Here is a 23537-nt window from a genome sequence, read left to right as displayed (position 1 = left end):
TGATGTCAAAGGGGGAGTGATAGAGGAGAATGACTTGGAGTTTGTGTGTGGTTGCCATCAATGCCAAAAGAGGAGATTGATGTAGAGTAAGTTCTTTTGTAGGATCACAAGAATCATTTCATCATTGGAAAAGATTTAGAAGGTCATAGTAATCATGAGCTACTCGGATTAGTCTTCTTATTCTAAAATCTAGATTTCTGGAACTCCTTTGTGGAAACTAGCAACAAATTTTTTCTATTTTTTATAGCATGCTAACGAGCTTCAATGAAATTGATTCCACTTGTATTAGATCAAAAAAACATTCTATTTCATAACAAAATTTAGCCCATTTCATTTTCACTTGATTAGGTTATGCATTTGATGGATTTACTAGCTCACTAGTTCTCAAATTTATGATTTTTAGACTAGTAATTTTCTGCTATTTTTTAGCATGGGTTAACTGAGGTATTTTTGAGTGATTCCACTTGTAATGGAAACCTAAGACATCCTAGTCAATAAAAAAATTTGTCCCATCCAAAATAAAAATGATGAATTATGTAAGACAAAACGATACAAGTCAATATGATATATCATGTCCAAATGATATAAGTCAAAATGAGAGATGTCAATAAGATAGAACTCAATAATATGGTATAGGAGGCCGCGAAAATGATACATATGATATTAACCAAGAAAATCGACATCATAAAAAAATATAAAAAATGATCCATGATGTAGTCTAAATGATCATGTATGTCACTAGTTGCTACCAACAACTGCTTCATGATCATCATCACCATTGTGATCATCATCATCTTATATATCGACATCGACCTCATTGTCATTTGTATATGTGTCATCATGAGCATCATCTTCCATCTCAACATCAAAGCCAACGTGATCTAGATCTATGTGATGAGGATGATTCAAATATTTTGGAAGATCCTTGTTCTGCAAAAAAACATTTAGAATGAAAAGTTATTATTTATTTCCTACAATAATTAATTTCCCTGTTATATATATATAATATTACAACATATAAAATGAAACAATAATCATATTACATCATATCAAAGTTCACATACTATAATAGAATTTCAAATAAGTTATAACTAAGATGTTGTAGTAGCAGATGTCGTAACAACAAGCCATTTCATCTTGTTTGTTAGAGCTTGAATGTAGGTAGCCAAAGCGGTGTTTTTGCCACCAAACACTACATTAGCACTTAGGGGATCAAGAAAACAAATTGAGAAGCAAAAACATAGGTAACAATGGATTGAGAAACATATGTTGTAACAACGAATGTTGTAACAAAAGATGCCATAACAACATGTCAATGTTAAATTTGTTGAAAATGTTGTAATATCCATTATTGTTGAAAATGCTGAAATAGTTGTAAAATATGATGCTATAACAACTGCTACTATTGAGAATACTAAAACAATTACCATTAGAGTGTATGTTGTAACATCAGAGGTTGTAAAAATGGATGTTGTAACAATTGAGGGGGTAGAAACCCATTTCATCTTGTTTGTCAAAGCTTAAAAGTGGGCAGTCAAAGAGGTGTTTCTACCACCCAACACTACACTAGCACTTGGGGGATCAAGAAAACAAATTGAAAAACACAAACATAGTAACAAGGGATTGAGAAGAAGATGTTGTAAGAACTGATGTTGAAACAACATATGCTACAACAACAAATGTCATAACAAACGTTGTAAGAATGTATGTTGTAACAACAATCCATTTCATCTTGCTTGTCAAAGCTTGAAAGTGGGCAGCCAAAGAGGTGTTTCTACCACCCAACACTACACCAGAACTTGGAGGATCAAGAAAAAAAAATTGAGAAGAACAAACATAAATAACAACGGATTGATAAGAAGCTATAACAACATATGTTGTAACAATATATGTTGTAAGAACATATGCCATAATAACATGTCAATGTTAAATATGCTGAAAATGCCGAAACTACTGTAAAAAGTGATGTTATAACAATTGTTACTATTGAAACTACTGAAATAGTGAGCATTACAATGGATGTTGTAACAACGGATGTGTAACGTCAACCAACCCCTCATACTGTTAGAGGAATGAGGTAAAACACACACACACACACATTTTCCTTTGAACTCTACTTGACTTCGCAACTCATCATAAGAGCCTCACAATTAGAGGTGTTACTCTATATGTATATATATATATATATATATATATATATATATATATATATATAGATATATATATATATATGTATGTATGTATGTATATGTATGTATGTATGTATGTATGTATGTATGTATGTATGTATGTACATACATACATATACATACATACATACATACATACATACATACATACATACATACATACATACATACATATATATATATATATATATATATATATATATATATATATATATATATATATATATATATCACTATTAAATAATAAATCAACAAGATATTATGGAATTATGGCATAGATTATGGAACTCCAATGATTGAGAAAATCTAAGAATGTGTTCCCTACCATTTAATGCAGATTCCTAGTATTGGGAACCAAATCCACTAATCAAGGGATCTTGGTGGGGAAAAATTCCTCCTTTCATGGGGAATTATTCCTAATCATTTTGTATGAATACCAAGTCAAATTTTCCTCTAGGGATAGATTTTCATTAGTGTTCTTGTGGATAGAACTCGTATTTCTATAGCTCCATTGTATTTTCTTATAGGGATGTAATTATATTGATGAAAATAATGAAGATTGATGTCTTTTTCAACTTCTAAATCCTATTCTCCTCTAGAGGTCTATGAGTTTCCTTGGGATTGGCTATCCTAGGAGCCTTAGAGCCCTTTTGTATCATTTTCTTTCCTTCTTAGATGCATCTCTTGTTTTTATTTCTTTCTATTTCTGCATTTAGTATTAATGATTTGTTGTTGTAGGCTTGGGTTAAATGGTTAATGTAAGTTATTTTACAAGATCACAAGCATAATTTCATCCTTGGAAAATATTTGGAAGTTCATAGTAATCATTGAGATACTTGGATTAGTCTTCTTATTCCCAAATCTAGATTTCTGGAACTCCTTTGTGGAAACTAGCAGTAAATTTTTACTATTTTTTAGAGAATGCTAACGAGCTTCAATAAAATTTATTCCACTTGTATTAGATCATATAATAATTCTATTTCATAGCAAAATTTATCCCATTGCATTTTCACTTGATTAGGTTAGGCATTTGATGGATTTACTAGCTCACTAGTTCTCAAATTTTTGATTTTTAGACTAGTAATTTTCTGCTATTTTTTAGCATGGGTTAACAAAGGTCTTTTTGAGTGATTCCACTTGGAATGGAGACCTAAGACATTCTAGTAAGTAAAAAAATTTGTCACATCCAATTAGGATTTGATTTTATTGGTAATTCGATGAATTATAATTTCTTATAGTAAATCTGTAACATCCTGTAGTAAAACAAAGGATCTTGTAGAACTAGGGGATCCTGTAGGAAATATTGTAGTGGCCTGTTTTGAGCCCAAATTGAGAAAAATCATCATTGAAACTGGGATTAGGCACCTACTTGACCTCCAAGCCATCAAAATAATTATACCCCTCTTCCTCCACACCTGTCTCCCCTGCCAAAGATCAATGAAAGATTAGCATTTGCATTTATAAAGAAAAAAGATTAAAAGAATGAGTTCTTTTATATTTACACATGCACACAACAGTTAGTATTCACCAGATCAGATTTCATGCTTAGATTACTTAAAATGCCACATGTGAAAAACAGGGTTAAAATAGGGTTCTTTTGCAAGCAATGTGTGTTAATAAGTAGATAGAAGATTTCATGTTACTTTACAAGCATTTTTAAATTCAGCCTTTCATTCTTGCAAATAGGAAAAATTTAATTTCTCTCATGATAGCAAAGGAAGGACACATTGTATGATGCACATATAGTGCCGATACCTCTTAAGTTTGTACGGACCCCGAGTTGATAATTAAAAGTCGGTAGCCTTGGGAGTTGTAACATTCTTGTTGCAATATCGAGGCTCATCACTTTTTGGTGCCGTTGCTGGGGAGGTGTCAAAGTATGCATTGTTTTCTTCCCTAGTTAATTAATTTCTTTTTACTTTTTTTTCAAAAACAAAAAATAGTTGCATTTGGCATATTTCATTTCTAAATTAGAAAAGTGCATTGCATTACTGTTTTCATTCAATCATAAAAAAAAAAAAATCTCCAACTCCAACCCACCCCCCCATTTGATCACGTGGTGTAGAAAGAGCCACATCACCATTCACTTTTGCAGGTAGAATAAGAAGATGGTAAATAATGTAGAAGAAATGGAAGGAGATGATGACAATGAGGAAGATCCTCTCATATTTCCCATTCAAGATACTGATGGTAGTGTGCACATGAAGAACATTCCTGCATCTTTTCTTCCAAAATTTCATGGTCTAAGGTCAGATGATCTAGAAACATTTCTCTTTGAATTTGAAATTGTTTGCAGATATTATGGTTACTTATTAAAAACTCAAAAATTGAGATTGTTTCTGGCAACATTGAAGGATAGAGCTCTTAAATGGTTCTTGAGTTTAGGGACTAATTTAATAAGATCCTGGATTGATATGCAAAATATATTTCTAGAAAAATATAAAGATCATGATCTTATAGGAGAAAGCTTTAGAATGAATCAAAGAGAATGAGAGCCTTGAGGATCTAATAGAGAGGTTCATGTATAATGTTAAGAGGGAAAAACTACATCATTTAGGATCTGACACACTAAAAACCCTCTTACTTAGAACAATTAGGGATGAATGGATTAATCTCCTTGATATCATGAGTAGAGGTGATGTATACCAATTATCATTTGAAGAAATTTATGAAACATGCAAACACATATCAAGAGGAAAGGCAAGAGTAGGTAAATCAGCATCAAGATTGGTAAGTCAAGCTAAACTTGGAAATTTGTTTGATGATTTTAATGATTTTAAAACAGAAATTCTTAGCAATCTAACCAAAAAAGTAGAAATGTTAAGAATGCAATATGAAGAAAAATAAGATGTTGATATTTGTGTTGTCCATGAAAAATCACATGATGTTAAACATTTTCCATCATTACCAAGGTTGAAGGAAGTTTAACAAGAGGACAATGGAACAATTCAATTCCCAATGCAACTATGTTATGTAGCTACAAGAGGACCATAGCATCCTAATCAACCTAGTATGAAGTAAGAACCCAATTCACAATTTCAATCTTATGCATATCCATCTCAAAGTGATTGGAGCACACCCTTTCCTTTGCAACACTGGCCATCTCAACCCCACAAAATCTTGGCAACAAGGTTGGCAATGAACTTATGGGAGCCATCCACAATATCCTCAATATTTTCCTCAATATCCTAGATACCCAACTCAATGTTATCCTTACCATTCACCTCCACCACAACCACAACTCCAACCACATCCATCTCAAATATACACTCCCACTCAACTACCTGTACCACCATTTCCAAACCCACACATTGAAGTAGCTCAGCCCACTTACAATGCTAAGGTACAACACTCCCAAATATCTCCTATCGATCTTAATGGTATTCAGCATAGCTCAGGAAGAGTATTGAAAAAAGGAGATTATGTTGATACCATTGAAGTACCACATCCATAAGAAGAAGATTCAAATGAGAAGACCACATAATCATGGGCTGTAGTTGATGAAGAGTGGACATCAAAATTGGAGATCGAGAGAGCTCCCTCATGGTTACCATCAAATCCTCCATGTATTCAAGAGAAAAATCAGCAAAAAGAGGAATATTTGAAGGTCATGGTAGAAGAAGACATGAATAATGATGCAGATAAGCAAGAAAGTCAAGGACATCAAAGTTATATTGAGGTTTGGTTCCAGAAAATCAATAATATGGAGCATCACTCTTTTCTTCAACTATGCTTGATCCTTTCAAAGTCAAATCATTTGGTCTCTGAAATCTAGGTACATGTCAAAGAATACATTTCAAGCCTACCCATCATTTTGTCTGTCATCTTGATGTGCACGTGGCTCCATTGGAAGTATTCCTATAGTTGAAAGTGATTTTGTTTTTCAAGTAGGGTAGGGTAGAAACAAAAATGAAAAATAAGAGAAAAAAATAAAAATCTCAGGTGAAAACCTCCTTGGAGGCACCTTAGATTGGCTCATTGATTGAAAACCTCCATGAGGCGATCAATGGGTTGAAAAAAATAAAAAAAGAGAAAAAAGAAAAGATCTTAGGTGAAAACCTCCTTTGAGGTGCCTAGGCAGACCTACTAGTTGAAAAGCTCCTTGAGGCGTCTAGTAGGCCTAAAAGAAAAAGAAAGGAAAAAAATAAAAAAAATCCTTGCTCCATGTATCTCTTTGATGAATGTAGGTGCTCTCCAACATCTACAAGGAACAAAAACAAGTTTCCACCAAAGAAAGAAAAAATAGGTCAAACCTAGTCAAAAAAAGTCAAATTTTAACTTTCCCCTCCTTTGCTCAAATTCTCCAACAAGGCCAAGGCCATTCCAATCCATCACCCTCATTTATTTCTAGCATCCACCTATCCTACTCAATCTTTTCCCATTCAGTTTGATTGTTGTCCTAAAAAACTACAGGAAGGTTTTGTTTTATTACAGGAAACAAAAATACATAGAGAAGAAATTATTTTTACCATAACTTGAAAGCCATGCATCCATTTAAAAAGATGTTTCATGGGGAGATGTATATGGATCATGGTAAGATGCCCAAGCAATTTCAGAAAATTCCAGTACACGGTTTCCAAGAAATCAACCTCCATCACCTTCAACTATTTTTAGAACTCAGGATCCATGCATCCATTGACCAATTTTTTTATGGGAAGGTGCATAATGATGATGGCAACATGCTCAGAAAGTTTCAGGTCAATCCATTCTACCATCTGGGAGATATGGACAAAACAATTTTGTTACAGGGGGCTATCCTGAATTACTACATCAGTTTCTTGTAGTACTATAGGAAGTTCTGAAAATCTACAGGAAAGGAAGTCAGATGGAAAAATTATGATGCAGTCCTATTTTGGGGTAGGAAAAAAGGACATTGACTTCACCATGTCTCATCCAACACCCATCATGACCATGTCACTCTATGGCCACACCTTCCACTCATTCCAGTACCTATTTACCCTCCAACAAAGAAATGACACAAACATTAAAAAAAAAGGGGCAAGTATAATAGCCTATTTGGAAGTAATAGCAGGCTCCAAGCCTAATCCTTAGCACCATGATTGAAAGAGGAGAAGCATAACTACAGGAACAATGAAACTCCTCTAGAGCTCAGCAGTGATAGAGGAAGCCATAACTTGCACATCAACAAGAAGACATCAACAAAATAAGATCAACAAAAAAAGGAAAAGGCAGTCAAGAAGATGTACCTGAGTCATGAGAAGCACAACAACATCAACTTAGAAACAACATGCATGTATCTCCAATAACCATCAGGTAGGTACACATATGTAATATCCTTGACCTCTTCTCTTGAGCATATTATAGTTAGAAATTTGTTGTCAATGCATGAGAGATGAGGTTTTATAAGCTAAGGATGGGTCAGTAGTCTTAGCCACCTTCAACTAGTTAATTTCAGCTCACTCCTTCACTCACGTAATGTTGAAAAAATAAATTATGAAGGGTGATGATTTCAATGAATGAGGACAAAAGTTAAAAGAACAAATTTTTGCAAAGGCCAAGTCACTACAACACTCCAAGGCCTCCATCCACTTCATATTCACTATCTATCCATCATTCATCCATCCCATTTCATAATTTTAAGAACAAACCCTATCTCACCTTGAAAATTTCTTGAAAAAGAAAACATAGCATCCTCTCCATTTTCACAAACCTACATCATTTTGCATCATTCCCATACAGTTAGAAGACTCTGAAGAGAGAAGGAATAGCTTCTACAGGAAGAAAAAATGTTGTTACAAGAAGGAAGAAAGGAACAAATTGTGCTAAAACCAAAAAAGACAGTGCCTAAGATAGACCTAATTAAAATAGAAACTCCAAGGCCATTAAGCAATCATCTAGGCCACAAGAGAGAACAAGGCAACAAAAGGAAATGAGGCATTCACCATCAAAATAGAACTCAAACTGCAGCGATAAAAAGAGGCTTTCCAAGAGGTCTCTAATCTCTTTCTAGCTTTTTTCTAAGGCCTAAAAGATGTTATAGAAATGGGAGAAAGGCATGGAAGTCAAGTTAAGGGCCTACCCTAACCTCGGACTATCATTTATGCTCAAAACAGGTTTCCTATAGTTGTGATAGGAATTACTATAGGATGTCCTAGTTCTCATCTAAAGACATTTTGAAGGTTTCAGAGGTTTCTAAATGGTGGAAAAAGGTAGCAGAAGGTTGATAAGGACGTGGAAGACCTTGCCAAACTAAAAAACATTCAAGAACCATATTGAATAAGGGGAAGAAAGAAAACTAATGGTTTCAAGAAACAATGATTTTTCTTTGCACTAATATGTTTTTCGGGTTGTCCTTGCAGAACTTACAACCAAGATTCTTAATGCACAAGAGAGAGGCCACAAGGGCCATGGTTGAGGCACAATGAGCCGTCACTAAGTTGCTCAGAGGATGAGCAACACTTTCAGCATGGGGGTATGATGGGCCTCTAAATTAGACATGTATTAAGGCCCATGCCGCTAAATAAAACATAAATTAAGGCCTGTGACCATCCTTCAACACATTAAACCTCTCTTGTTGCATTAGATAATGTATTTTTAACTTTAATATATTCATTAGGAATTTTTATGAATAATTTCATATTTGTGCCTAATATTATTTATTTTTGTGGAATATTATGAAAATATTGGGCAGATTATGAAGATTTGGAAGAGGAGATAATTTAGGGACTTTATCCCTACTACAAGAGGAACACTATTAAATAATATATCAACAAGATATAATGGAATTATGGCACAGATTGTGGAACTCCAATGATTGAGAAAACCTAAGAATGTGTTCCCTGCCATTTAATGCAGATTCCTAGTATTGGGAACCAGATCCACTAATCAAGGTATTTTGGTGGGGAAAAATTCCTCCTTTCATGGGGAATGATTCCTAATCATTTTGTATAAGTACCAAGTTGAATTTGCCTCTAGTGATAGATTTTCATTGGTGTTCTTGTGGAGATAACTCGTACTTCTGCAGCTCCATTGTATTTTCTTGCAGGGATGTAATTGTATTGATGAAAATAATGAAGATTGGTGTCATGTGCAACTTATAAATATTTTCTACTCCATAGGTCTCTGAATTTCCTTGGGATTGGCCATTGTAGGAGACTCAGAGCCCTTTTGTATCATTTTCTTTCCTTATTTTCACTTCTTATTCACATGCATCTCTTGTTTTTATTTCTTTCTATTTCTACATTTAGTATTAATGGTTTCTTGTTGTAGGATTGGGTTAAGTGGTTGATGTAAGTTCTTTTGCAAGATTACAAGCATCATTTCATCCTTGGAAAAGATTTGGAAGGTCATAGTAACCATTTAGATACTTGGATTAGTCTTCTTATTCCCAAATCTAGATTTCTGGAACTCTGTGGCAACTAGCAGTAAATTCCTGCTATTTTTTAGTGCATGCTAACGAAACTTAATGAAATTGATTCAAATTGTATTAGATCACAAAAAAATTTATTTCATAACAAAATTTACCCCATCTAATTTTCACTTGATTAGGTTAGGCATTTGATGGATTTACTAGCTCATTAGTTCTCAAATTTCTGGTTTTTAGACTAGTAATTTTTTTTTCTATTTTTTAGCATGGGTTAACAGAGGTCTTTTTGAGTGATTCCACTTGGAATGGAGACCTAAGACATCCTATTCAATAAAAATATTTGTCCCATCCAATTTGGATTTGATTTTCTTGGTCATTCTATGAATTATAATTTCGTATAGTAAATATGTAACATCCTGTAGTAAAACAGGGGATCCTGTAGGAGAACAAGGGGATCCTGTAGGAGAACTAGTACATCCTGTAGAAAATCCTGTAGTGGCCTGTTTTGAGCCCGAATTGAGAAAAATCATCATTGAAGCTGGGATTAGACCCCTACTTGATCTCCAACCATCAAAATCATTATACCCCTCTTCTTCCATACCTGCCTCCCCTGCCAAGGATCAAGGAAAGATTAGCATTTTCATTTATAAAGCAAAAAGATTAAAAAAATGAGTTCTTTTATATTTACACATGCACACAATAGTTAGTACTCTTTAGATCAATTTTCATTCTTATATTAGTTAAAACATCACATGTGACAAATAGGGTTAAAATAGGGTTCTTTTGCAAGCAAAGTGTGTTAATAAGTAGATAGAGGATTTCATGTTACTTTACAAACATTTTTAAATTCAGTCTTTCATTCCTGCAAATAGGAAACATTTCTTTTCTCTCATGACAAAAAAGGAATGAAACATTGTATGCTGCACATATAGTGCCGATACCTCTTAAATTTGTATGAACTCCGGGTTGATAATTAAAATTCGGTAGCCTTAGGTGTTGCAACATTCTTGCTGCAATACCAAGGCTCATCACTTCTCCTTCTACTTCCTCATCTTCATCTTCATCTTCACCTACATCACCACATTCAATGGATATATGAAATTAGCAGCTTGTTATGTAGCACTAGTCCTTCCTCCTGCAACTTAAATCCATCCTTTTCCTGATGGATATATGAAACATTTACCTAGATTCAATGGAGAAACATGTCCATCTGCTGAAGATCATCTAGTTGCATTTTTAGATTTTTCTGATAATCTGAATATCAAACATGAAGATGTTTATACTAGACTCTTTTTCCAGTCATTAGAAGGAAATGTTTTAAATTTGGTTTAGACAATTACAACCAAATACTATAAATTTCTGGGCTGAATTAATAAACATTTTTTAAGAATTAGTGGGGAATTAAGAAAGATGATGTTTAATTTGAATACTTGAAAAGAGACCTAAATGAACCCATTTCTGATTTCATCAAGAGATTTAATAAATTGTATATAAAATTCCCCCAAACTGTAAACCTCTAGTAACTGCTGCCAAAGTTATATTTTCTAGGGCAATTGAGGATGATTTTGCTATTATGCTTAGAGAAAGGAAGTCTGAAACTTTCGTAGATATGCAGGCCAATGCAATTTAAGTTGAAGCTAATGGGACAACATCTAGCAAATTGAGAGCTAAACCTGAAAAGGTTAAAAAGAGGATGAAAGCTATAGAAGAAGGTGCATCATCATAAAAAACTAAAGATGAAGGAACCAAAATTGATGAAATAACTTATCTCCTTAAAAACCTCTCTAATAGAATATCTAAGATGGAATCTTAACCTAGAGTTGTTAAACCAGTTGCAAATAGGCCACAAGTTTAATATAGAAGACCTTTTCAACCTCAAATTTTGCAAAGACCAAATAATGACTAGCAAATCCAACCTCCCTTATTGATTGATGATCAAGACCTTGAAGAAACTATTCCCATTGTTACAAATGATATCAATTAGTTTGAAGATTCCTCATCCCACAATGTAATTGTTCCAATAAATGAGGATTAGGTCTCTGCCCAAAATAAAGAAAGCTCCCAAATTTCTAAATATCAGACTTTTTATGAGTTTCTCATTGTTGAGTTAAACAAAAGATATAACTTAAGGGCTAGACTAGGACCTGGTAAACTAACCAAAAATGTGACCTTTGATGAACCCCAAGTTAAAACTTCTGAAACACAAACATCATCAAGTGAAACACATAATCAGTTATAAGAACAAGATATTCCTGAAAAAACTACTCCAACAATTTTTAATGTTTAAAAAGAACTAGAAAGAGTTAAAATTCCAATTCCATTATCTGAACTTTCTAAAAACCCAGTTTATAAAATCAAGTTTCAAAATGGATTCAATCTTCAAGTATTGATGCAGAAGAAGATGTCATAAGTTTACAAGATGAAAAGCCTCAAGTAGTTTTTGGTCCTAGCCCTGATATGATAAATGAAACTATACCTCCCTTCTATGTCACCCTGAAAATTCCTAATTACCTTTTATATAATTGCATGTCAGCTTATGGGGTTTCTCATAATTTAATGCCTAAAGTAATAATGGATCAGCTTCAACTAAAAATCACTAGACCATACCATGAACTATACACTTTTGAATCTAAGAAAGTACTTGGGCTCAGAGTAATCAAATATTTAGTGGTAACACTCGCTCAAATCCATGTCAAAAGTATAGTCTTAGATATAATGGTCACAATTATTCCACCCAAGTTTGGAATGTTATTATCTAGATCTTGTTGTGGAAAATTGGGAGGGAGTTTACAAATGGACATGTCTTTTGCTACAATCCTAGTCTATGGAGGTGAACATTTAAGGTTATATAGAGAGGTTAAATTTATTAACATTGTTTGTAAAGCAAATCAAGACATAAATTACCCAATTTATGTTATTGATCAAAATTTTGGGTGTTTTATTCTAGCTGATAATGATCTTTCAGATTCTCAGATAAACATTCCAGAAGTTGTTAATACCCCTCCAATTTTAAATACTGATATTTGGAAAATGTATTTTGATGGAGAATTTTCCAGAGATGGAGCTGGGGTTGGAATTGTACTCATTTCTCCTGATAAGAAAAACATAACTCAATCCTTTAAATTATACTTTGAGGTTACAAACAATGTAGCAGAATATGAAGCCTTACTTTTAGGATTTAAATTAGCTAAAAGCCTACAAGTTCAAAATTTGATTGTGTTTGGTAATTCAAAGTTAATTGTTAAAAAAATTAGGAACCTTTGTCAAACTAAGCACCCCAGGCTTAGATCTTACGGGAAGGAAGTTTGGGATTGTATTGAAAATTAATGTCAAGCTTCTAACATCACATCAATCCCAAGAGAAGAAAACATTCATGCTGATGCCTTGGCAATTTCTACCAATTCCCTTAAAATTCTCGATCCTATGCAATTTCATTACCAGATTGAAGTGAAATACAAGCCCTCTATTCTAGATAAATTTAAACACTGGCAGGTCTTTGAAGATGATGATAACTTAGAAAACTTCTTATAATCAATAGATGAATTTTCAACCTTGGATATTGAAGAAGTGTAGAAATTTTGAATAATAAACACATATTTAATAGAGATTATCCCGATTATACACTATTGTGGAATACATGCATAATACATAACCTCCTCTACGTTGATCATCAATTTAGCAACATCAAAAACAATGAAACATCAATAGCATGCACACATTAACACAATATGTATCCCGGGGAAAGCTTATAGCTGAAAACCCCACACTATCTGTATATTAATGATTGAGAACATGTAACATTACATAGTACAATACTCCTCACAAGTATCCAACACTATCTCCACCTGTTACACACAAAGCTAGCTTAGATCCGAACAAGTCAAAAGTTCAAATCTTCTCCACTGCTTTGCCTACCTCTATTGCACAATACCATGTGAAAATCACTCACACCGAAAATCACGTGAGCACAGGCTATTTCACTGGGCATATACTAGGCAATTCTCATGGGCATACTCAATCCATTGATTGTGCGAGATCTCATGCACAAATATAGTCACAACTGATAACAATCTCAACCTCTAACACCTGTCTCCATTGAACTGTACATGCACTGAGTTAACTGATGTATTCTTCAGTTGCATTATGAGTTAATAATTAGTGAATTAATTTAATCAATTGATTCACATCACTCATCACTAGTCTATTTGCAGTTAGGATAATTACAACTAGTTTAACCAAGTCAAACTGAACACAACTCCATCAACTCCACATCCAACTCCACAGAACTCACATGCATGAGTTCTAACTGATGTCTTGCATGCAATAGCTCAACTGACCCATAAGAAAAGCATATTTCTTTCTGATAGCTGCATGTGCCACATCTATAGCTCAAATTGAAGTGCTCCAAGAGGATAAGATAAAGTTTATAGTCTAAATATTATTATGAGACAATAATATTTGACTTTTCTATTTTTAACCTGACAGTCTAAAAATAGACTTTGATCACTCCTGCTGTGAACCAAAAATATAAGTCCATCTATTTTTCCCAACATGACCAATCATCCATAAACAACATTCTGTAACTCATAGACCATGATCCATATGTCTAAAAATATACATAGTCTAAAAATAGACTTTGCGCCATAATTTGCCTGCGGGCCCACTTAGTGAAGACGACTCCTTTCCACTATGGTCCATCATCTTGTTGCATTCTCAACACTCCCTCTCAACAAGATATGGATTATTAGCAACCCCTATCCTGCCTCGGTGGTATTTGAATTTGCTCCTGGTGAGCGCCTTCGTCAAGATATCAGCATCCTGATCCTCCGTTGGAATGTATGAAAGTAACATGATTCTCCGCTGCACACAATCTCTGATATGATGGTACCTGATGTCAACCGTTGAGCTCCCTGCCCAATCTACATCCTCCTATCTGTACCAAGATCCATATCCTAATGTGCCTCTCTTGAGCTTGCACACATGCGACTGCACCAACTATCGATAAACAGTGGCATCCACTACCTCCGCTGAAGTAGCATCCTCCTTCCTCCAACCTCCAGGAAGGAATGTAGTCTTCACATCCATGTGATGAATGTGCCACCCCATCTGCATCACTTTGTAGATCCATCTTGAACCCACCACTGATTTCCCTTCCGGTCTAGGAACAATCTCCCATGCACTGTTTCTGACAATCGAATCATACTCTTCCACCATGGCGTCTACCCATGCGGGATCCTCCATAGTTTCCTCGAAAGAGGATGGCTTAGTCACAACACATTTTCTCACAAGAGCCATGTATCTAGTGTACCAATCAGGTGACTGTCTCTACCTGTGTTGGGTTGTAGGTGGTCCTACAACTTTCTCTGCATCTTGAGCCAGTCGCTCAGCTTCTGTCAAGCGCTTTCAGCCTCTAATGGTTGGTGCTGCATGAGTGGTCTCTTCCACTCCATGAACCTCGTCCTGTGGCTGATCCACATCCTGAAGCTCATCTTTAGGAACTAATAGCTCCTCATCTGCATGCAAGTGTAGCTCCCTCTCAAGCGAACACTTCATGGCTTTCTCCTCCTGAAATTTTATATCCCATTGAAAAACAGTCTTACCACTGTCTGGAAAATACACACGATAGTTGTGGGGCGTATCAGTGTACCCCACAAATATCCCAACCTCTGTAGTTGGCTCCAACTTCTTCCCGGCATCCTTCGTCACTTGCATGTAAACGTTAGCACCAAAAATCCTCAAATGATAAAGATCAGGCTTCTTACCAGAATAAGCCTCCTCGGGTGTACTCATGCAAAGTATCCTATGAGGACAACGATTCTGCACATAAACCACTGTATTGCATGCTTCCACCCACAAGTGAAGGGGTAGGCCCTGATCATGCAACATCGCCCATGCAGCACCCATGATCGTTCTGTTCTTTCGCTCAGCAACCCTGTTCTGTTGTGGGTTATGGGGAGCTATGAGCTCTCTTCGAATCCCTTCTGCACTGCAAAAGTACTTGAACTCGCCAGAGATGTATTCACCACCATTATCGCTCCTAAGAGCCTTCACCTTCTTCCCCGACTCCTTCTCGACCAGTGCTTTGAACTCACAAAACTTTGAGTATGTCTCGTTCTTCTTCTGCATGAAGAAGATCCAGCACTTACGAGAGAAATCATCAACAAAAATCACATAATTCCTGTGTTTTGCTGTTGAAGCTACTGAGAAAGGTCCACACACATCTGTGTGAATTCTCTCAAGGATCGTCGTGGCATGACTATCCTTCTCGTGAAAGGTGGCTTTCACAAACTTTCCCAAAGTACACCCCTTGCACTGATCTGACTGCACAAGAGTGCCTTTAGGAAGCCCTATAGTGATTTGCTGTAGTATCTTCAATGCTCCATGGTGAAGGTGACCCAATCTCCTGTGCCACAGCTCGCCATCATCCCAGCTCACCAATCCTTCTGCCTTGCATGCCATTGCTGCACATCCATCTACATGCAACTGATAAAGGTTCCTCACTTGAACCCCTATCTTCCAGGTTTCTCCAGTTGTCTTGCTGCGTAGGAAAGCCTTTCCCTCGCTGAAGACAACATCATACCCCTTGTCTTCTAAAATCGCCACAGAGATACGATTCTTCTTCAATCCTAGAACATGCATCACTTCCTTCAATACGAAGGGTTTACTAGACTCCCTCTCAAATGAAATGGTACCAATACTAGTCGCACTGTATCTACCATCATTGCCCATCTCGATGTGCACTCCAAGATCTTTTTGCTCTAGATCAGAAAACAAATCTCGATCTCCTGTCATGTGAAAATACGCACCACTGTCCAAGAACCACACCGATCCCATCACACTTGAAACCAAGCATGTGATCAATGAAAAATCAAGTTCAAACTGCGAGGCTAGAGCCTTTCCTGCTACAGATCCAGCAGCTTACTTGTTCTCCTTCTTCTATGGACAATTAGTGGCATAGTGTCCGTGCTGGTGATAGTGAAAACACTTCACCTTGGACATGTCCTGCTTCTTGCCTTTCGCACCAGACTGAGAAGCTTTCTTGTTCTTCCCCTTCTTTGCTTTGGTAGCCAAAGCGCAATTTTCTTCATCAGGTCCCTTTGATGAAGACCCGTCCCTGGTATTCCGCCTGATCTCCTCCTGCACAAGACCTGACCAAAGTCTTTCCCATCCTGGAAATTTCTCCTGACCATTGACAGAGTCCTGATAGGAATGCCAACTCTTCAGAAGTCCAAGGAGAGCCAAGATCACCAAGTCTTCATCATCGATAGTCACCCCCACACTTCCCAGCTCATCTATGCACTAAGTGAACTTCGTGAGATACTTGGGCATACTATCTCCCTTCTCACATTTGATGTTTCTAAGTTTATCCTTGAGCGCCAAATTCCTCTGATCACTCTTGCTTTGGAATAGATATGTCAACACTTTCCACATCAAGTATGGAGAATCCTTTCCATGCAGGCTGGACACAATGTGATCCTTCACGCCCTCCAACAGAATCCTTCGACACTTTTTTGTCTTCTTTTGCCAAGCATCAAGTTGTGCAGCATCAGTAGGCTTTGGGACATCAGCCTCTATGAAATCCTTCAGCCCATTATCATCCAACACTGCCTCCATCCTGTCCTTCCATGCAATATAGTTCGATCTGCCCTCAAGAGCATACTCCAATCGCAATCCGTTGAAAGACATTGCCATGTTGATACCAAGAAAACACTGCTGCAAATTCGAATTCCACCAGCTCCAAACTCAACCGCCTCTGATCTAGAATTCATGAGAACAAATTATTTCTCATACAGAGATTGACTGTATGGGCTTTTACCGGATATTTCACCTTCCAAAGGAAGGATGAATCCAGAGGCTACCTGGCCCGATTACAGACTCTGCCTGAAGAAATAGAATGTAAACACTTCCTGAATAGTATATCTGATGATCAACAGCTCTGATACCATATAGAAATTTTGAATAATAAACACATATTCAACAGAGATTATCCTGATTATACACTATTGCAGAATACATGCATAATACATAACCTCCTCTACGTTGATCATCAATTTAGCAGCATCAAAAATAATGAAACATCAATAGCATGCACACATTAACACAATATGTATCCCGGGGAAAGCTTACAGCTGAAAACCCCACACTATCTGTATATTAATGATTGAGAACATGTAACATTACATAGTACAATACTCCTCACAAGTATCCAACACTATCTCCACCTGTTACACACAAAACTAGCTTAGATCCGAACAAGTCACAAGTTCAAATCTTCTCCACTACTTTGCCTGCCTCTATTGCACAATACCATGTGAAAATCACTCACACCGAAAATCACGTGAGCACAGGCTATTTCACTGGGCATATACTAGGCAATTCTCATGGGCATACTCAATCCATTGATTGTGCAAGATCTCATGCACAACTATAGTCACAATTGATAGCAATCTCAACCTCTAACACCTGTCTCCACTAAATTGTACATGCACTGAGTTAACTGATGTATTCTTCAGTTGCATTATGAGTTAATAATTAGTGAATTAATTTAATCAATCGATTCACATCACTCATCACTAGTCTATTTGCAGTTAGAATAATTACAACTAGTTTAACCAAGTCAAACTGAACACAACTCCATCAACTCCCCATCCAACTCCACAGAACTCACATGCATGATTTCTAACTGATGTCCTGCATGCAATAGCTCAACGGACCCATAAGAAAAGAATTTTTCCTTCTGACAGCTGCATGTGCCACATATGTAGCTCAAACTGAAGTGCTCCAAGAGGATAAGATAATGTTTATAGTCTAAATATTATTATGAGACAATAATATTTGACTTTTCTATTTTTAACTTGACAGTCTAAAAATAGACTTTGATCACTCCTGTTGTGAACTAGAAATAGAAGTCCATCTATTTTTCCCAACATGACCAATCATCCATAAATAGCATTTTGGAACTCATAGACCATGATCCATATGTCTAAAAATAGATATAGTCTAAAAATAGACTTTGCGCCATAATTTGCCTGCGGGCCCACTTAGTGAAGGTGACTCCTTTCCACTAAGCTCCATCATCTTGTTGCATTCTGTCAGGCCAGGGTAACTCCAACAATTAATGAGCGCAAGACAGAACTGGTGATTTTATTCATTAGACAATTATTATTTATACATATACAAAACGGATCAATTCATCTTCTAGATGACTGTCCAGCTTCACCTCATCCGTTTCGGATTAGGTGTCAACATTCCCCCCCTTAATCTGAAGGGATGTTGGTGAGTCCAAGCATCGTTTTGAATCTTTCAAGCTTTTCTCTTCCAAGCGCTTTGGTGAAGATGTCTGCAATTTGCTCATTTGTGGAACAATGACGGAGATGGATTGTTTTGGCCTCAACATGATGTCGGATCAGATGATATTTAGTATTGATGTGCTTAGTACGATCATGGAACTTTGGATTCTTGGCCAACTTTATTGCAGATGTGTTATCAATCATGAGTGGAGTAGATTGTATTTGTTTTACTTGCAAATCTTCAAGAATTTTCCTGAGCCACACAATTTCTTTTTTTGCTTCAGCTGCTGCCACATATTCTGCTTCTGTTGTGGAATCTGCTGGTACTGATTGTTTGCGTGATCTCCAGGAGACATCTCCTGATCCAAGACTCATAGCGTATCCTGAAGTAGATACCCCCGTTTCTTTGTCTCCATCGAAGTCTGAATCAGAGTATCCAATTAAGTTGAAGTCGTCCACCTGTGTATACTTGATTCCAAGGCCTTGAGTTCCCTTCAAGTACCTTAGAATTCTTTTTGCAGCAGACCAATGTCCCTCACAAGGCTTTTGCATAAACCTGGAGAGGATTCCAATAGCAAATGAAATGTCTGGTCTGGTAGTAGTGAGGTAGATGAGACTTCCTACAAGCTGTCTATACTTTGTTGCATCCTCAAATTCCTTTCCTTCAATAGATGTGAGCTTCAAGTTTTGTTCCATTGGAGTAGAAAGGGGATTGCACTCTGTCATGCCAAATCTGTTTAACAAATCTCCAATGTATTTCTTTTGAGAAAGAAATATGGACTTTGGATGTTGGGTTACTTCAATGCCAAGATAGTAATGAACATAGCCCAAATCAGTCATTTCAAAAAATTTTCCTAATTCTTTCTTTATGGATGCAATATAGCTTTCATTGTTCCCTGTCATTAAAAGATCATCTACATATACCACAAGATATACAACTGTTTTGCCAACTTTCTTGACAAATAAAGTTGCATCATCAAGATCAAAATGTTTGAAGTTGAGTTTCAGAAGATGCTCAGTTAGTTTTTCATACCAGGCTCGTGGTGCTTGTTTGAGGCCATACAAGGACTTCACAAGTTTGCATACTTTATTTTCATGTCCTTTCACAGCAAATCCTTCAGGCTGGGACATAAAAACATTCTCTTTTAGATATCCATTCAAGAATGCAGTTTTTACATCCATTTGATGGACTTTCCAACCGTTCTGAGCAGCTAGTGCAAAGAGTGTCTGGATGGTGGCCCATTTTGCTGTGGGAGCAAAAGTTTCCTCACAATCGACCCCTTCCTTCTGTGCAAAACCTTTTTCCACAAGCCTAGCTTTGTGCTTGTCAAGTGAGCCATCAGCTTTGTACTTGTTCTTGTAGACCCACTTGCAGCCAATTGGTTTGGTTCCAAATGGAGGATCAACCAGCTTCCAAGTGCCATTCTTTATGAGGGCATCATACTCCTTCTGCATCGCTTCTTTCCATTCATCATGAGAAGCAACTTCTTTGAAGGAAGTTGGTTCAAAATCTGTAGACAAGTTCAATTCACAATCATAAGTAATATCCATATCAACAGGTGAATTAGAGTTATCTACATCACCTCCATCTTGTCGGTTTGTATTTCTGGTTCCTGTTTTTCCAATTTCATCAGGATGAACACTTTCAAGTGTCCTTGTGAGCCACTTTGGGGGACCTTTCTGAGATGGTCCAGGCTGTTCTGTTGATTGAGTTGGGACTGAATCAAGATTAAGTCTCCCAATTCTATCAATTACATCACTTAAAGCATCATCCGTTGTTGGAGTGTCATGCAGGGGAGATTGTTCTTCAGAAGGAGATTCCACATGTTGATCTAGTATAGGAATCCCCCCTTCAAGATGTGGAATCTGATTATCAAACTCTTGGAATGATTTCGGTTTTGTGAATCTATCCAAGCGATCAAGTTGCCGCTCAACAACACTGTCAGATTTGGATGATTCAAGAAAAATGACATCTCTAGATAAAACAAACTTTTTATTTACTTCATCATAAAGGCGGTATGCTTTAGATGTGTTTGAATACCCCAAGAAGATACACTTACGACTTCTAGCACCAAGTTTGTTTCTATGTACCTTTGGTATTAAAGCATAACAGGTGGAACCAAATATCCTGAGATGTTTTACCGAAGGAACATGTCCATACCACAATTCATAAGGAGTCTTGTTTCTTATAGCACTAGATGAACATCTATTCTTTATATATGCAGCACATAGAACAGCATCAGCCCAAAACATTGTCTTTACATTTTTTAAGAAAAGCATGGATCGTACCATATTCAAAATTGTTCTGTTCATTCTTTCAGCTACACCATTCTGTTGAGGATTATAAGGCACAGTTGTTTGATGTTTAATCCCATGTTGGCGAAGATAGTGTTCAAATTCATTTGATGTATATTCTTTTCCATTATCAGTGCGAATAGACCCAATATGAGATTGTGCATCATTTTCAATCCATTTATGAAAATTCTTGAATGTTTGAAAAGCATCAGATTTGTTCTTCAAAAAATTATCCCAACACATTCTGGTGTAATCATCAATAAATGTCATGATATATTTATTTCCATTTGCAGAAGGAACAGGCATTGGACCACATAAATCTGAATGAATAAGTTCAAGCTTCCTATGTGCTCTTGAATGTGAATCATGAAAAGACTGTTTGCTATGCTTTCCTAGAATGCAAGCATCACATTGTTTATGTTTTCTAGGAATTGTAGGCAAACCAGCAACACCATTTTTCTTCAACAAGCGGAGACTATCATAGTTTAAATGTCCAAATCTAGCATGCCATAATAAACTTGATGGAAGTGCACCTTCTTCATGATGAGAAATATATGAGAAATGTTGTGCATGAGCAGAGGTTCCTTGCAGTTTAAGGAGTCTTTCTTCTTCTATACCCCTCATGACAAGTGAGTGGTCAGATGCCTTTCTTACCTCAAGCTTGCCATCAAACATGTGAATGGAGTGACCTTGCTGGCGGATGTGGACCAGGGACAACAAGTTTCTCTTGAGCTGTGGGAGATATAGAACATGATCCAGAAGAAAGTCTGGAAGACCAGGCAGTTTAAGCCTGATTGTGCCAAGCCCTGATGGCTTGATTTTTGACTGATCTGCAAAGTATACTGCTCCATCAACATTGTCAGTGAAATCTTCAAAGAAATATTTCCTATGAGTCATATGACAGGTTGCTCCTGAATCAAGCAACCAGTCATTTTTCGAAGAAGCAAGTGAAGCATTAAACAAATCTTCATTTACTCCAATGTTACATTGTGCCTCAATATAGTGAGCGGATTCAGGTGCTTTAACTTTGTCTGTGTCATCAATTTTACCTTTCTGCTGATTTCTTCTCTGCTCAACTTTGTCCCATGGTAGCTTGCATGTAGAAGCATCATGTGATCCATTTCATTTGCAGCGAATGCAATGCAGATCTTCCTTTTCTGCTTGAGGATGTCTGCCCCCCCTGCCTCTGAAGTATCTTCCTCTTCCTCTTCGTCCACCTCTTCCTCTTGTAGAATCTTGAGCAGGATGCTTTTCTTTATGAGCAAGGCAAACAGTCTCTTCAGAAGATTCAGGGACTGTTTTCTTTCCAAAGGCTTTCTCTCTTTCAGCAAACTTTTTCACAAGAGTGTCAAAGGTTATATCTTTAAGATTTCCATTTGCTTGTAAAGACTCAAGATAGTTAGAGTAGGTAGGATAGAGTGCTTTGAGAAAGGCAATAAGAGAGATATCCAGCTCAACCTTAGTGGATTTAATATCATGCACTATAGACTTTATTTCAGATGCAAGAGTAAGAGGATCATTATTTTTCAGTTCAAGAGTGAAGAGTTTAATCATGAGCTGAACAACTTCAAGTGCAGAATGTGTATCATAGAGTTCTTTCAGCTTTTGTAAAGCTTCAAAGGCAGTGGAATAGGATGAAATATGACGACTTACTTCCTCATTTACAGATGTTGCGATCAATGCAAAGGCTTTGCTGTTCTTGTTTTCCCAAATAACAAGTTCTTTATCTGATGTAGGTTTCACAGGGTCTTTGTCTTCTTCTCCGACACACACTCCTTTCCACAGCTCATTGTAGATGAGGGTGTGTTTTACCATTCGAGACCATTCTGAATAGTTCTCCTTGCCAGTGAGAACTATTCCTACCATAGAAATGATTGAATGCATTCTGTAAAAGAATATCTCTGCTAAAAAACTTCTGTTAAAAAAAACTTCTGCTGAAAAAATCCTTATGCCACAACCTTATGCACTTTATTTTCTTCCTATGTTTGCAATATTACTATGTTTGAATGCATTCACTTCAAAACGCATAAAGGATATATTACTTCAATATATATTAAGCAATACTACAAAACATTCTGGAAACATAGAAGCAATGCTCTCATATAAACTGCTCTCATATAAACTGCTCACCCACTATAAAAAACGCATCTCCACCCCAGTGTTGCTGGCGACTGTTGAGGCTCTTGCGTTCTGCGAGTCTTTGATTGTCAGAACCGGCTTTTACAGTCCTTTTCTTCAAATCGCTGAGCTCTTTCACATGCAGTCGATTCAAGAGAGTCACACTGCAGCGCTCACCTGAATGTTAAATCCCTCCCGACAGAACAAAAAAAATATAGACACACGGAGCGGAGAGGGGCAGCATATATGCAGAGACGGAGGTCCTACCAGGATATGTTGAGGTATTAACTGTGATATCAATGGAGGCGCAATATATAT

Source organism: Pinus tabuliformis, chromosome 1_2, assembly GCF_031772625.1.
Source record: "Pinus tabuliformis cultivar Carrire ecotype Pingquan chromosome 1_2, CPIR1, whole genome shotgun sequence".
Classification (NCBI taxonomy): Eukaryota; Viridiplantae; Streptophyta; class Pinopsida; order Pinales; family Pinaceae; genus Pinus; species Pinus tabuliformis.
The sequence above is the reverse complement of the archived record's forward strand: the minus strand, read 5'-3'. Positions refer to the sequence as shown.